This window comes from Dendrobates tinctorius, unplaced genomic scaffold (genome assembly GCF_039654945.1).
Source record: "Dendrobates tinctorius isolate UK_male_01 unplaced genomic scaffold, ASM3965494v1 ptg000012l, whole genome shotgun sequence".
NCBI lineage: Eukaryota > Metazoa > Chordata > Amphibia > Anura > Dendrobatidae > Dendrobates > Dendrobates tinctorius.
Window position 1 is genome coordinate 15,174,857 of NW_027361680.1, and position 15,228 is coordinate 15,190,084.

General features: G+C 45.3%; 1 protein-coding gene across 1 annotated transcript in view; it reads left to right on the plus strand.

Annotated features, from left to right (window-relative positions):
* NTMT2 (N-terminal Xaa-Pro-Lys N-methyltransferase 2) overlaps nucleotides 1-15,228 on the plus strand; it is a 395,867-nt gene that overhangs the window by 14,852 nt on the left and 365,787 nt on the right. The window lies entirely within an intron of this gene.

Genomic DNA, 15,228 nt, shown 5'->3' on the forward strand with positions numbered 1-15,228 from the left:
GCACACTTTTGAAGGTGTGCCCTTGTGCGCCAAACGCAGCATGTTGCATTTTGGCACGCACGGCACACCTTTAAAAGTGCGCAGCACACGGTAAAATCCTGCCAGCGCACGATCTGCGCACCCTATGCTAAAGATAGGGTGCGCAGATCGCAAGCGTCCATGTGCACTAGTAGGCGGCGGCGACCGGATGGGGCGGGGATTAGCGGCGGCCGTGTGCAGGCCATCGCTGCGCTATAAAGTGCAAATGTGAAACCGGCCTTACACCATGCAATCAATGCATAAATAATACATTAAAATTACAGAAGTATGAAGAAAAAATGCAGTACACATGCAACATAAAAAAAAAAAGTATGGAAAAAAAAAAGCATTACACACACAGGCCATACATACACACACACACACACACACACACACACACACGCTCCAGGGGTCTTGCAGGTGGTAGACTTGCAGCTGGGCAGGCAGGTTTTATAGCTCTAGTTCAATCTTCTATCAGTCAGGCTGCAGCCGGATGTCTAGCTTGGTGTCTTCAGTGTGGCTGGTGCCGGATTGTCTGGGCCCAATTACACCACATACCATACTCCACACAATCACAGCATAAAAAATACAATATTACAGTTGTATGAAAATAAAATGCAGTACACATGCAACAGAAAAAAAAAAATATGGAAAAAAAGAAAAAAATGCATTACACACACAGGCCATACACACACACACACACACACACACACACACACACACACACACACACATGCTCCAGGGGTCTTGCAGGTGGTAGACTTGCAGCTGGGCAGGCAGGTTTTATAGCTCTAGTTTAATCTTCTATCAGTCAGGCTGTAGTCGGATGTCTACTGTAGCTTGGTGTCTTCAGTGTGGCTGGTGCCGGATTGTCTGGGCCCAATTACGCCACATACCATACACCACACAATCACAGCATAAAAAATACAATATTACAGTTGTATGAAAATAAAATGCAGTACACATGCAACAGAAAAAAAAAAAAGTATGGGAAAAAAAATGCATTACACACACACAGGCCATACACACACACACACACACACACACACACACACACACACACACACACACACACACACATGCTCCAGGGGTCTTGCAGGTGGTAGACTTGCAGCTGGGCAGGCAGGTTTTATAGCTCTAGTTCAATCTTCTATTGTTACCTCTCCACTCACTCCCTTCTAGACCCTTCACAGTCTGGCTTCCGCCCCTTACATTCGACTGAAACTGCACTCATCAAAGTGACCAATGACCTTCTGACAGCAAAACGTAACGGTGACCACTCTCTGCTCATTCTTCTTGACCTATCTGCAGCTTTCGATACTGTTGACCACCATCTCCTACTCTCTAGGCTCCAGTCACTAGGCATTAAGGACACTGCTCTCTCCTGGTTCTCTTCCTATCTCTCTGACCGCTCCTTCAGTGTTTTGTTCTCTGGCTCCACGTCATCTCCTCTTCCTCTTGCTGTTGGGGTACCTCAGGGCTCAGTCCTTGGTCCCCTTCTTTTCTCTCTCTACACGGCCCCAATTGGACAGACCATCAGCAGATTTGGCTTTCAGTACCATCTTTATGCTGATGACACACAACTATACACATCTTCCCCCGACCTCACCCCCGCTGTACTACAGAATGCCAGTGACTGTCTGTCCGCAGTGTCCAATATCATGTCCACTCTCTATCTGAAACTCAACCTCTCTAAAACTGAACTTCTTCTGCTCCCGCCGTCTACTAACCTCCCTAAATCTGACATTTCCCTCTCCGTGGATGGTACCACAATGACACCCCGGCAGCAGGCACGCTGTCTGGGTGTTTTGTTTGACACCAATCTCTCCTTCACATCCCATATACAATCTCTTGCCCGCTCTTGCCGCCTACACCTAAAGAACATCTCTAGAATCTGCCCTTTTCTCACTATGGAAACAACAAAAACCCTCACTGTTGCATTGATCCACTCCCGCCTGGATTACTGCAATGCTCTATTAATTGGCCTCCCCGTCACTCGACTATCCCCCCTCCAGTCCATACTTAATGCAGCGGCCAGGATCGTCCATCTGGCTAATCGGTACTCGGACGCGTCCGCTCTTCGCCAGTCCTTACATTGGCTGCCCATTCATTATAGGATCCAATTCAAAGTACTTGTTCTCACCCACAAAGCTCTCCACAGTGCGGCACCCCCTTACATTTCTTCCCTCATTTCTGTCTATCGGCCTAGCCGATCGCTGCGCTCTGCAAACGACTTTCGACTAACCTCTGCACTAATCCGTACCTCCCACTCCCGACTCCAAGACTTCTCCCATGCTGCTCCTATCCTCTGGAATGCTCTACCCCAAGAAATCAGGACTATCCACAATTTGCATAGTTTTAGGCGCTCCCTCAAAACACACTTGTTCAGAGCGGCCTATCACGTTCACTGATCAAAGTAATTCTCTGTGTAAGTGTGCTTGTGTAGCCCATTGACTATCTCCATCCATCCTTCACTCCCTCAAGATGGCTGGACCTTCATTGTAAATACACAATTGTAAATACACACCTGTACTTTGTATCTCCCTCACCTCATTGTAGATTGTAAGCTCTCACGAGCAGGGTCGTCTCATTTCGTCTTATTTTGCTTCATTTATTGTATTGTTAACGTTGTTACTTATGACTTGTGTTTTGAAACTGTTAAACTGTAAAGCGCTGCGGAATATGTTGGCGCTATATAAATAAAGATTATTATTATTATTATTATTCTTCTATCAGTCAGTCTGCAGTCGGATGTCTAGCTTGGTGTCTTCAGTGTGGCTGGTGCCGGATTGTCTGGGCCCAATTACACTACATACCATACACCACACAATCACAGCATAAAAAATACAATATTACAGTTGTATGAAAAAAAAAAATGCAGTGCACATGCAACAGAAAAAAAAGTATGAAAAAAAAAAATATACACACAGACATGCAACACTCGCAGACCACACACACACACACACACACACACACACACACACACACACACACACAGGCAGGCTACACACTAGCAGGCCATACACACACACACACACAGAAATGTCATAAACAAATAGGTATACTCACACTTTTAGGCGAGCTGGTACTGGCAGGCCTCTTGATAGCTGTGTGGCAGCTTGGTGGCTGTCTGGCAGGCTTGGTGGGTGTCTGGCAGGCTTGATAGCTGTGTGGCAGCTTGGTGGCTGTCTGCAGGCTTGGTGGGTTTCTGGCAGGCTTGGTGGGTGTCTGGCAGGCTTGGTGGGTGTCTGGCAGGCTTGGTGGGTGTCTGGCAGGCTTGGTGGGAGGCTTGGTTCCTGGCTGGCTGGCTGCTACTGCATGTCTGGGCCCAATTAGCCCACCTTATATAGTTTTGGGACTGTCTGGAAAAGTATCTTTTCTTCTGGGCATGCGCAGTGCGATTTTGCGGATCCTGCCGGCGGATTCCGCAAAATCGTGGGTTCTGGCGGATCCGCCGCCCATAGGCGGCCATTCTACCGCATGGCGGATGACGGTCCGCCATCACCCACCATTTTGACAGCGAAAAAAACCGTTGCAAGCTCCGTCCCCCTCAGACAGAATCCGCAAGGAATTTTGCGGATCCGCCGAATACCGGACGACGGACGACCTTCTGTCAAAATCCGCCACTAATGTATCCGAATGGGGGAAAATGGCGGATCCGCAACAAGAAAAGCGGATCTGCCATTTTCAAATTTTGGCGGATTTTGACTGATGGCAAAAAACTGAAGTGTGAAAGAGGCCTTAACCTACAGCCGTGTCGTGTCCACTGACGCTCTGAGAACACCAAAGCCAACTTCTTAAACAACAAGAATCAATGAAAACCAGAGCAACCAAAAACCACAGCCCTATACAAAATACAGCCTCATATGATTTACTGCCAATCCAAAATAGACACTGCACAGAGTCTATCCCAGGCTTTGTGGTACACAGTACACCAGTACACAACCAGTTAGTATATTAGTATATTACCAGAACAGATTAACAGATAATACAGATGACAATTATTATCTTATTACTCTATTATTCATCTCTCATACGGACATACTCACCACTCACTGGTGATGTGGGTTCTTTTGAACCATGTTGTACAGTCTTACCCAGAGATATGTAGGCATCCTTAGAAAGGCCGCAGATGCAGAATCAATGTAAGAATAAATGTTCTCACCTGCTGCAGCCTGGATTCTGCATATTCAACCTCCCAGGAAGCTCCCACATACGGATTCCGAATAGGCTGGTTTCCACGGTCCCCATTGGGCGTCAAAAACTGTCGTAGCTGCTTTTTGCTCTGACCAAGCGTCAGGTATGCCAGATCACCAGTGAGTCCGGATTATGAGGTTTTTTTGCCCTTCTGATGACAAGCGCTTGGAGACAAGACTCAACACACAAGCCGTGGTCAAATCACTTTATCTGACGTAATGAAATACAAGGCAATCTTTTATACCATTTACAACAATATGAAATTCTATGGAGCTCATGTGGCCCCCACCATCACCTCCAGGGTCATACCATGTTTACAATGTACCCAGAACACGCTGTGGCTGACTTTTGAGAACATATATGATAAGAAGCATTTTCTCCTTGAAGAGGAGACAGGCAAAACTGCAGCGTCATAAGAATGAATGAAAGGCAAAAGGCAAATGGAGAATTAAAGGCATTTAAAGGGATATAAAAGCAAACCATTAACTCTTCTATAACACCCTTCATCCAATTTTCATGTGGATACCCTCAAATGAAAGTTGAAAGTCTGAACTTCAACTGCATCTGAATTGTTTTGTTTAAAATTCATTTTGGTAATGTCTAGAACCAAAATTAGAAAAATGATGTCTCTGTCCAAATATATATGGACCTAACTGTAAACCAACAGTCCTTGTAAGGACTAATTCTGAAGTATATAGTTTCCAGTGTTAGGCAGGCAGGGGAGTGTGTTGTGAACTCTCTCGATTTGACTTCTGAGTTGGGGCTCCCTCTGGTGGTTACTGTGGGTAGTGGAGCTGGCCGAAGTCTGCCACCTGACGACGATGATTGGAAATCAGGGGTTACTGACTGGAGTATTTAAGTGAGCAGGCTTCCTTCAGTGGCTGCTGGTGATTAGTTTCTTCCTGTGCATTCTGAGGTCTGCTGTTTCCTGCTTGATCCTGCATTTTTCAGTTAAGTTGTTCATTTGCATTAGCATCTGATCTGGTTTTTCCTCTTTCTGCTTTGTAGTGAGGGTTCAGCGAGCTCCCTGCTGGGGCTGTGCTGGACCCCGCTCCATATGTTACAGCTTGTGTCAGTTTGTTCAGTCCCCTGTTATATTAGTCTTTTGCTTTGCTGCTAGTTCACACCAGAATGCTGATATAGTGGGGGAGAGGTCGTGAGACCTCAGTGTTTTTTGTACATCAGACGTGTTGGATTTTTTAGGGTTTTTGCGTGACTGCAGACAGTGTCTTTCCTTTCCTATCCTATCTAGTCAGTTTGGGCCCCATCATTTGCTCAGTCTACTTTCTTCCTGCGTTTGTGTCTCATCCTGTCTCACCGACAATATATGTTTGGGGGCCGTAGGAGGATTTTTTCTTTAGTAGAGACTAAGCAATTGTCTGATCGTGTTGAGCAGCTCGCTGCTGAAGTGCGGGGAATTTCTGCCTATCTCGCTCAATCATCTGCTGTGGCACCAAAGATCCCTACTCTTGATGTGTTTTCTGGGGATCGGTCAAAGTTTTTGAATTTTAAGAATAATTGTAAATTATTTCTTGCTTTGAAACCTAACTCATTGGTGAGCTCCGTGCAGCAGGTTAAAATTGTCATCTGCCTGCTGTGCGGCGATCCCCAGGACTGGGCTTTTTCTCTGACACTTGGAGATCCTATTCTGGCTAATGTGGATGCATTTTTTCAAGCCCTGGGGTTGTTGTATGATGAACCCAATGCTATTGAACAAGCTGAGAAAACCTTATTGGCATTGAATCAGGGTCAGGATGCTGCAGAGTTATATTGTCAAAAATTTCAAAAGTGGGCGGTCCTTACTAAATGGAATGATGATGACCTGGCAGCTCTCTTTCAGAAAGGTCTGGCAGAAACCGTAAGAGATGTTATGGTGGGATTTCCTGTCCCCTCTGGTCTTAACGACTCTATATCATTAGCCATTCAAATTGATCGATGTTTTCGTGAACGTAAAACTACGTGAGAGGTGGTAGTGCCTTTTGAACAAACTTCTGAACCCATGCAATGTGATAGAGTTTTGTCTAGGGCGCAACGTCAAGAGTTTAGAAGGTGTAATAAGTTGTGCTTATTTTGTGGGGACCCCTCTCATACTATTTCTGTCTGCCTTAAACGAGAAAAACATTTTGCTCACTCATTTGCGGTGGACAGTGTACAGTCTAAGTTCCTTTTGGCGGTTACCTTGATCTGCTCCTTGTCTACATATTCTGCTAAGGCGTTTGTTGATTCAGGAGCAGCTTTGAATCTGATGGATTTTGACTTTGCCAAACGTTGTGGTTTTCCCATGGTGCCCCTGCGGACCCCTTTTCCTTTGAGGGGTATTGATGCTACCCCTTTGGCGGAGAATAAACCCCAGTGTTGGACCCAGGTGATAATGCGGGTCGCCCCGGACCACCAAGAGAATTGTAAATTTTTGGTGTTGCACAATTTACTTGATATTATTGTACTGGGTTTTCCTTGGTTTCAAACACATAATCCTGTTTTGGATTGGAAATCTGTGTCTGTGGTGAGTTGGGGTTGTCAACGTGTTCTTAGTGACACTCCTGCTTTCTCCACCTCTCCCCAGTCTCATGATGTTCCTGACTATTCGGCTGATTTTTCTGATGTATTTAGTGAGAGTAAGTCCGCGTCTTTGCCTCTTCATAGGAGTTATGAATTTCCCAACGGTCGACTTTTCAATTATCGGTACCTGAACATGATGCTATGCGATCTTATATCAAGGAGTCATTGGAGAAGGGTCATATCAGACCATCCTCTTCCCCTTTAGGTGCTGTTTTTTTTGTGGCCAAGAAAGATGGCTCATTAAGGCCATGTATTGACTATCGTTCCCTTAACAAAATCACTGTTAAATATCAGTACCGTTACCCCTGATTTCTGATTTATTTTCCAGAGTTAAAAGTGCTTGTTGGTTTACCAAACTTGACCTCAGGGGGGCGTATAATCTTATTCGCATCAAGCACGGGGATGAATGGAAGATGGCGTTTAATACTCTGGAGGGACATTTTGAGTACCTGGTGATGCCTTTAGGGCTCACTAATGCCCCTTCCGTCTTCCAATCTTTTATGAACGATATTTTCCGGTACTTTGTGGATAAGTTTTTGATTGTTTATCTGGATGATATTTTGATTTTTTCCAGTGATTGGGATTCTCATGTGGAACATGTCTGGACTATGTTCCGGATTTTGAGGGAAAATACTCTGTATGTTAAGGGATCGAAATGTCTCTTCAGTGTACAGCGGATTTAGTTTTTGGGATTCATTTTGTCCCCGTCTGCTATTGAAATGGACCCGGCCAAGGTACAGGCCGTTTATGATTGGGTTCAGCCCACTTCGCTGAAGGCTCTCCAGAAGTTTTTGGGTTTTGCTAATTTCTACCGTAAATTTGTAAGTAATTTTTCTGGTATTGTTAAACCACTGACTGATTTGACCAAAAGGGTGCTGATGTGGTGAATTGGTGAATACACCATCAGGCTCTTTCATCCTTTTTCCCTCAGAGTAGTGGTCATATACCGGCCCCCAGGCTCACCCACCCACTTCCTTGACCACTTTTCAGCCTGGCTGCCGCACTTCATGTCCTCAGAACTTCCCACCCTTATCCTGGGAGACTTCAACATCCCCATCAACAGCCCTATTTCCACATCTGCATACCAGCTTCTATCTCTAACCACCTCTCTAGGCCTCTTGCAGCTTTCAACCTCTGAGACACACAAGGACGGTAACACCCTTGATCTTGTCTTTGTCCGGCTCTGCTCAATCTCCCACCTAAATAACTCACTGCTTCCACTCTCTGACCACAACATTCTCTCCTTCACACCCACAAATCCTCGCCCACCCCAGCTCACTTCTACCTACCACACAGTCAGAAATCTACAAGCCATTAACCCTCAGACACTTTCAGACTCCCTACACTCATCACTGTCCCCAATCTCCTCTTTTTCCTGTCCTAGTCTGGATGATCATCACTACAATGACACTCTTAGAAGCACCCTTGACCAAGTAGCTCCCCTCACCCTTAGAACCTCCAAGCACAGAGTTAAAAAGCCCTGGCTCACATCGCAAACTCAACTTCTCCAGCGATGCTCTAGGAGTGCTGAACGCCTATGGCGAAAAACCTGCACACTAGAAGACTTCATCCACTTCAAATTTATGTTAAGAACCTATAACGCTGCCCTTCACCTCGCCAAACAGACCTACTTCACCTCCCTGATCTCCTCACTAGCCAACAACCCCAAGAAACTTTTTGACACTTTTCACTCCCTCCTCAGGCCAAAAGCACAAGCCCCTATCACAGACATTTGTGCTGATGACCTGGCCTCCCACTTTACAGAAAAAATAGATAACATCTGTCAGGAAATCTGCTCCCAACCACCAAGTGCTGTGGCTCCCATCCCTTCCTGCATCTCCCCTGGCTCACGTTCCACATTTGATCCCATCTCAGAAGAAGTCTCCAGACTCCTCTCTTCTTCTCGTCTGACTACATGCATTACCGACCCCATTCCCTCACATCTCCTCCAGTCTCTCTCTCCAGTCGTCACAACCCACCTAACTACAATCTTTAATCTCTCACTCTCCTCGGGCATTTTCCCATCCTCCTTCAAACACGCCATCATTACTCCATTACTAAAGAAAACCGCTCTCGACCCATCCTGCACAAACAACTACAGACCAGTCTCCAATCTCCCCTTCATCTCTAAACTTTTGGAGCACCTAGTTTACTCCCGCCTTACCCGTTACCTCTCCACTCACTCCCTTCTAGACCCTTCACAGTCCGGCTTCCACCCCCTAAATTCGACTGAAACTGCACTCAGCAAAGTGACCAATGACCTTCTGACAGCAAAACGTAATGGTGACCACTCTCTGCTCATTCTTCTTGACCTATCTGCAGCTTTCGATACTGTTGACCACCATCTCCTACTCTCTAGGCTCCAGTCACTAGGCATTAAGGACACTTCTCTCTCCTGGTTCTGTTCCTATCTCTCTGACCGCTCCTTCAGTGTTTTGTTCTCTAGCTCCACTTCATCTCCTCTTCCTCTTGCTGTCGGGGTACCTCAGGGATCAGTCCTTGGCCCCTTTCTCTTCTCTCTCTACACAGCCCCAGTTGGACAGACCATCAGCAGATTTGGCTTTCAGTACCCTCTTTATGCTGATGACACACAACTATACACGTCATTCCCCGACTTTACCCCCTCTGTACTACAGAACGCCAGTGACTGTCTGTCCGCAGTCTCCAATATCATGTCCACTCTCTATCTGAAACTCAACCTCTCCAAAACTGAACTTCTTCTGCTCCCGCTATCTACTAACCTCCCTAAATCTCCCTAAATCGGACTTTTCCCTCTCCGTGGGTGGTACCACAATAACACCCCGGCAGCAGGCGTGCTGTATAGGCGTTATGTTTGACACTAATCTCTCCTTCACATCCCATATACAATCTCTTGTCCACTCTTGCCGCTTACACCTAAAGAACATCTCTAGAATCCGCCCTTTACTCACCATGGAAACAACAAAAACCCTCACTGTAGCATTGATCCACTCCCGCCTGCATTAATGCAGCAGCCAGGGTTGTCCATCTGGCTAATCGGTACTCGGACGTGTCCTCTCTTCGTCAGTCATTACACTGGCTGCCCATTCATTATAGGATCCAATTCAAAGTACTTGTTCTCACCCACAAAGCTCTCCACGGTGCGGCACCCCCCTACATCTCCTCCCTCATTTCTGTCTATCGGTCTAGCCGATCGCTGCGCTCTGCAAATGACTTTCGACTAACCTCTGCATTAATCCGTACCTCCCACTCCCGACTCCAAGACTTCTCCCGTGCTGCTCCTATCCTCTGGAATGCTCTACCCCAAGAAATTAGGACTAACCACAATTTGCATAGTTTTAGACGTTCCCTCAAAACACATTTGTTCAGAGTGGCTTATCACGTTCACTAATCAAAGTCATTCTATGTGTAAGTGTGCGTGTGTAGCCCATTCACTATATCCATCCATCCTTCACTCCCTCAAGATGGCTGGACCTTCATTGTAAATATACAATTGTAAATACACACCTGTACTTTGTATCTCCCTCACCTCATTGTAGATTGTAAGCTCTCACGAGCAGGGTCATCTTATTTCGTCTTATTTTGCTTTAATTATTGTATTGTTAACGTTGTTACTTATGGCTTGTGTTTTGAAACTGTTAAAGCGCTGCGGAATATGTTGGCGCTATATTAATAAAGATTATTATTATTATTATTATTAATTGGTCTCCAGAGGCAATCTCGGCATTTCAGGAGCTTAAGCGGAGATTCACTTCTGTTCCGGTTCTACGACAACCTGATGTTTCACTCTCATTTCAGGTGGAGATAGATGCTTCATAGATTGGTGCAGGAGCCGTTTTGTCTCAAAGAGATCCGGTAACCTCTAAGATGAATCCCTGTGCTTTCTTTTCTCGAAAATTTTCCCCATCTGAACGTAACTATGATGTGGGGAATCGGGAATTGTTGACCAAGATGTGGGCATTTGAAGAGTGGAGACATTGGTTGGAGGGAGCTAGACATCAAGTTGTGGTCCTCACCTACCACAAGAATTTGATTTATCTTGAATCAGCCAAGCACTTGAATCTTAGACAGGCTAGGTGGGCCTTGCTTTTCACACGTTTTAATTTTGTGGTCTCCTTTCTTCCGGGCACTAGGAATGTTAAGGCAGATGCCCTTTCTAGGAGTTTCTTTGCGGATTCTCTTGATGTGACCGAGCCTACTACCATTCTAAATGAGGGTGTAGTTCTTTCCGCCATCTCACCCAATTTGAGATGTACCCTGGAGGAATTTCAGGAGGACAAACCTGAACGATGCCCTATAGGAAAATTGCATGTCCCTGACCAGTGGACGAGAAGAGTAATGTCTGAAATTCATTGCTCCACATTAACTGGTCATCCAGGTATTTTTGGTACCAGAGATTTGGTGAGTCGGTCTTTTTGGTGGCCTGCCTTATCTCGTGATGTCAGGAATTTTATGCAGTCCTGTGGGACTTGTTCTCGGTTAAAGCCCTGTTCTCATTCTAGTGGTTTGTTGATGCCCCTGCCGGTGCCCAGGAGGCCATGGACCCATATCTCTATGGATTTTATTTCTGATCTCCCTGTCTCTCAGAGAATGACTGTTATCTGTGTGATCTGTGATAGATTTTCTAAGATGGTCCATCTTGTACCACTCCCAAAGTTGCCATCTTCTTCTGAGTTGGTGCCCTTGTTTTTACAACAGGTGGTTCGTTTGCTCGGGATTCCTGAGAACATTGTGTTGGACAGAGGATTCCAGTTTGTTTCCAGATTTTGGAGAGCTTTTTGTTCCAAACTGGGAATTCAGTTATCTTTCTCCTCTGCGTTTCATCCTCAGACCAATGGGCAGACTGAGAGAACAAACCAGACTTTGGAATCCTATTTGAGATGTTTGATATCTGCTGATCAAGATGACTGGGTCTCATTTTTGCCCTTGGCCGAATTCGCGCTAAACAATAGTGCTAGTTCTGCCACTTTGATGTCTCATTTTTTCTGTTACTTTGGGTTTCAGCCTCGATTTTCTTCGGGGCAGGTGGAAGCTTCGGCCTGCCTAAGTTTGGATTCTATGGTAGAGAGAATGCAGCAGATTTGGGACCAAGTAGTGGACAAGTAGTCCTACTTTCAGGAAAAGGTCCAACGGTTTTCCAACCGGCATAGGACCGTTGGTCCCGGTTTAAAGTGGGTGATATGGTTTGGTTGTCCTCAAAAAATATTCCTATGAAGGTTGCGTCTCCAAAATTCAAGCCAAGGTTCATTGGACCTTATAAGATTTTGGAAATCCTTAACCCCATTTCTTTCCATTTGGCTCTTCCAGTTACGTTTAAGATTCATAACGTTTTTCATAAATCTTTGTTGAAAAGGTTTGTGGAGCCAGTAGTTCCCATGGCGGTGCCCCCTGACCCGGTATCGGTTAAGGGTATTTTGGAGTATGAGGTAGAGAAGATATTGGATTCTCGTCTGGCTAGATGGAGACTCCAGTACTTGGTCAAGTGGAAAGGTTATGGCCAGGAGGCTAATTCTTGGGTCTCTGCTTCTGACATTCATGCTGAGACTGGTTCGTGCTTTTCACCGGGCCCATTCTGATCGGCCTGGTAGCATGGATGAGGGTTCGGTGACTCCTCCTCAAGGGTGGTTACTGTTGTGAACTGTCTCGATTTGTTTTCTGAGTCGGGGCTCCCTCTGGTGGTTACTGTGGGTAGTGCAGCTGGCCGAAGTCTGCCACCTGACGACGATGATTGGAAATCAAGGGTTACTGACTGGAGTATTTAAGTGAGCAGGATTTCTCCAGTGGCTGCTGGTGATTAATTTCTTCCTGTGCATTCTGAGGTCTGCTGTCTCCTGCCTTATCCTGCATTTTTCAGTTAAGTTGTTCATTTGCTAATCCTTTGCATCTGATCTGGTTTTTCCTCTTTCTGCTTTGTTGTGAGGGTTCAGCGAGCTCCCTGCTGGGGCTGTGCTGGACCCTGCTCCATATTTTACAGCTTGTGTCAATTTGTTCAGTCCCCTGTTATATTAGTCTTTTGTTTTGCTGCTAGTTCACACAAGAATGCTGATATAGTGGGGGAGAGGTCGTGAGACCTCAGTGTTTTTTGAACATCAGACGTGTTGGATTTTTTAGGTTTTTTGCATGATTGCAGACAGTGTCTTTCCTTTCCTATCCTATCTATTCAGTTTGGGCCCCATCATTTGCTCAGTCTATTTTCTGCCTGCGTTTGTGCCTCATCCTGTCTCACCAACAATATATGTTTGGGGGCTATCTATTCCTTTGGGGTTCTACTCTGGGGCAGTTTAGATTTCACCTTTCTTGCTTTAGGCTTAGTTAGCTCTCCGGCTGTGCCGAGGAATCTAGGGCATTGTAGGTATGCCCCACGGCTACTGCTAGTTGTGTTGTTAGGATTAGGGGTCTGCAATCTGCTAATTTGCCAACCTTTCTGGTTTCCTGGTGGCCTAGCCTATTCCTGCCATCCTCCTCGGTGACCAGTTCATAACAGGAGTGTACTGTTGTGAACACTTGTGAGCTGACTTCTGAGTTTGGGTTCCCTCTGGTGGCTGCTGTGGGTAATGGAGCTGGTCGAGTTGACAAAAGTCAATCACCTGAAGCCGATGACTGGAGGTCAGGTGTTACAGACCGGGAAGATTTTAGTGAGCAGGCATTCCTCAGTTGTTGCTAGTGATTTTGGTTTTCTTCCTGTGCATTTTGAAGTCCCCTTGCCCTCTGCTTGGTCCTGCATTGTTCAGATAAGTTATTTGTTTGCTGGAATCTTTTTGCATTTAATCCAGTTTTTGCCTTTCTCTGCTTTTTGCTTTGCTGTGTGGGTTCAGCATTATTCCCTGCTGGGACCTGTGCTGGACCCCATTCCATATGTCACAGCTCGTGTCAGTCTGTTCAGTATTGCTATTGTTATATCAGTATCTTTTGTTTTGCTTCCAGATCACACCAGAATTCTGATCTAGTGGGGGAGAGGTTGTGTGGCCTCAGTATTTTTGCTTATCAGATGTGTTGGATTTTTCTTAGGGTTTTTTGCGTGATTGCAGACAGTATTTTTCCTATCCTGTTCTCTCTAGACAGTTTGGGCCCCATCATTTGCTTACTCTATTTTCTGCCTGTGTTTGTGCCTCATCTTGTCTCACCAGCAATATATGTTTGGGGGCTATCTATTCCTTTGGGGTTCTACTCTGGGGCAGTTTAGCTTTCCCCTTTCTTGCTTTAGGCTTAGGTAATTCTTTGGCTGTGCCGAGGCATCTAGGGCATTGTAGGTATGTCCCACGGCTAATTCTAGTTGTGTTGTTAGTTTTAGGGGTATGCAATCCACTAAGTTACCAACCTTTCTGGTTATCTGGTTGGCTAGCTTATTCCCCGGCTATCCTCCTTGGTGACCTAATCATAACTGTGTACGTTGCTGTATACACATCAGTGCAATGCCTGAAGGTACTGTATGTGAGTATATAGAGCATTGCATACATTAAGCAGGTCCATTCTCTTCCTGTGTTCTGGTGCTGCTGCTATCTGTAGGATATATTAGCCGTATATAGCTAGCCCCAGGTGTAACTGGAATACAGGTTACACATTATTGGTGTGGTAGCTCCGTGTCAGCTCATATCTGTGCGTTCTCAAAGTTTGGCCAGTTTACGGCTGTTTTATTTTTTTGGGCTGGCTGTCACTTTTGGTTAAATACAGCAGTATTTAGCCACAAAAAAAGTCCACACATTTATTGTAGTGGTATCTCTGTGCCTGTTCATATCTGTGTGTGCTCAAAGTTTTGTCAGTTTACAGTGCTTTTCTTTATTTTTCCTGGATGAAACTGTATTATATACAGCACTAGTTATGCCAAAAATAAAAAAAAAATCAGGACACACATTTGTCGTAGTGGTATCTACATGGCGGCTCATATCTGTATGTGCTCAAAGTTTTGCCAGTTAACAGCGCTTTTCTTTATTTTTCCTGGGTGATACTGTAGTTATATACAACACTAGGTTGCAGTCTTTTAAAAAAACAGGCCACATTTTAGAGTGGGGTCTATCTCTGACACGCCTCATACATCCGTGTGTCAAAAATTGAGGCATTGTAGGCCTAAATTCCCTTTTTTTGCCAGTCTGTCACTCTTGTTATATCCAGCAATGTTTTGGATCCACCAAAAAAAACGAAACATATTTGACAGTGTGGCATACCTGTGACACGCCTCATACGTCCGTGTGATAAAAATTTGCGGATTTTAGGCAGGTGCGCCAGTGATTTCCTGTCTGGTACTCAAGTTATATACAGCATTATGTTGCATTCTTTTAACCCCTTCACCCCCAAGGGTGGTTTGCACGTTCATGACCGGGCCAATTTTTACAACTCTGACCACTGTACCTTTATGAGGTCATAACTCTGGAACGCTTCCATGGATCCCGGTGATTCTGACACTGTTTTCTCGTGACATATTGTACTTCATGTTAGTGGTAACATTTCATTCATATAACTTGCGTTTATTTGTGAGAA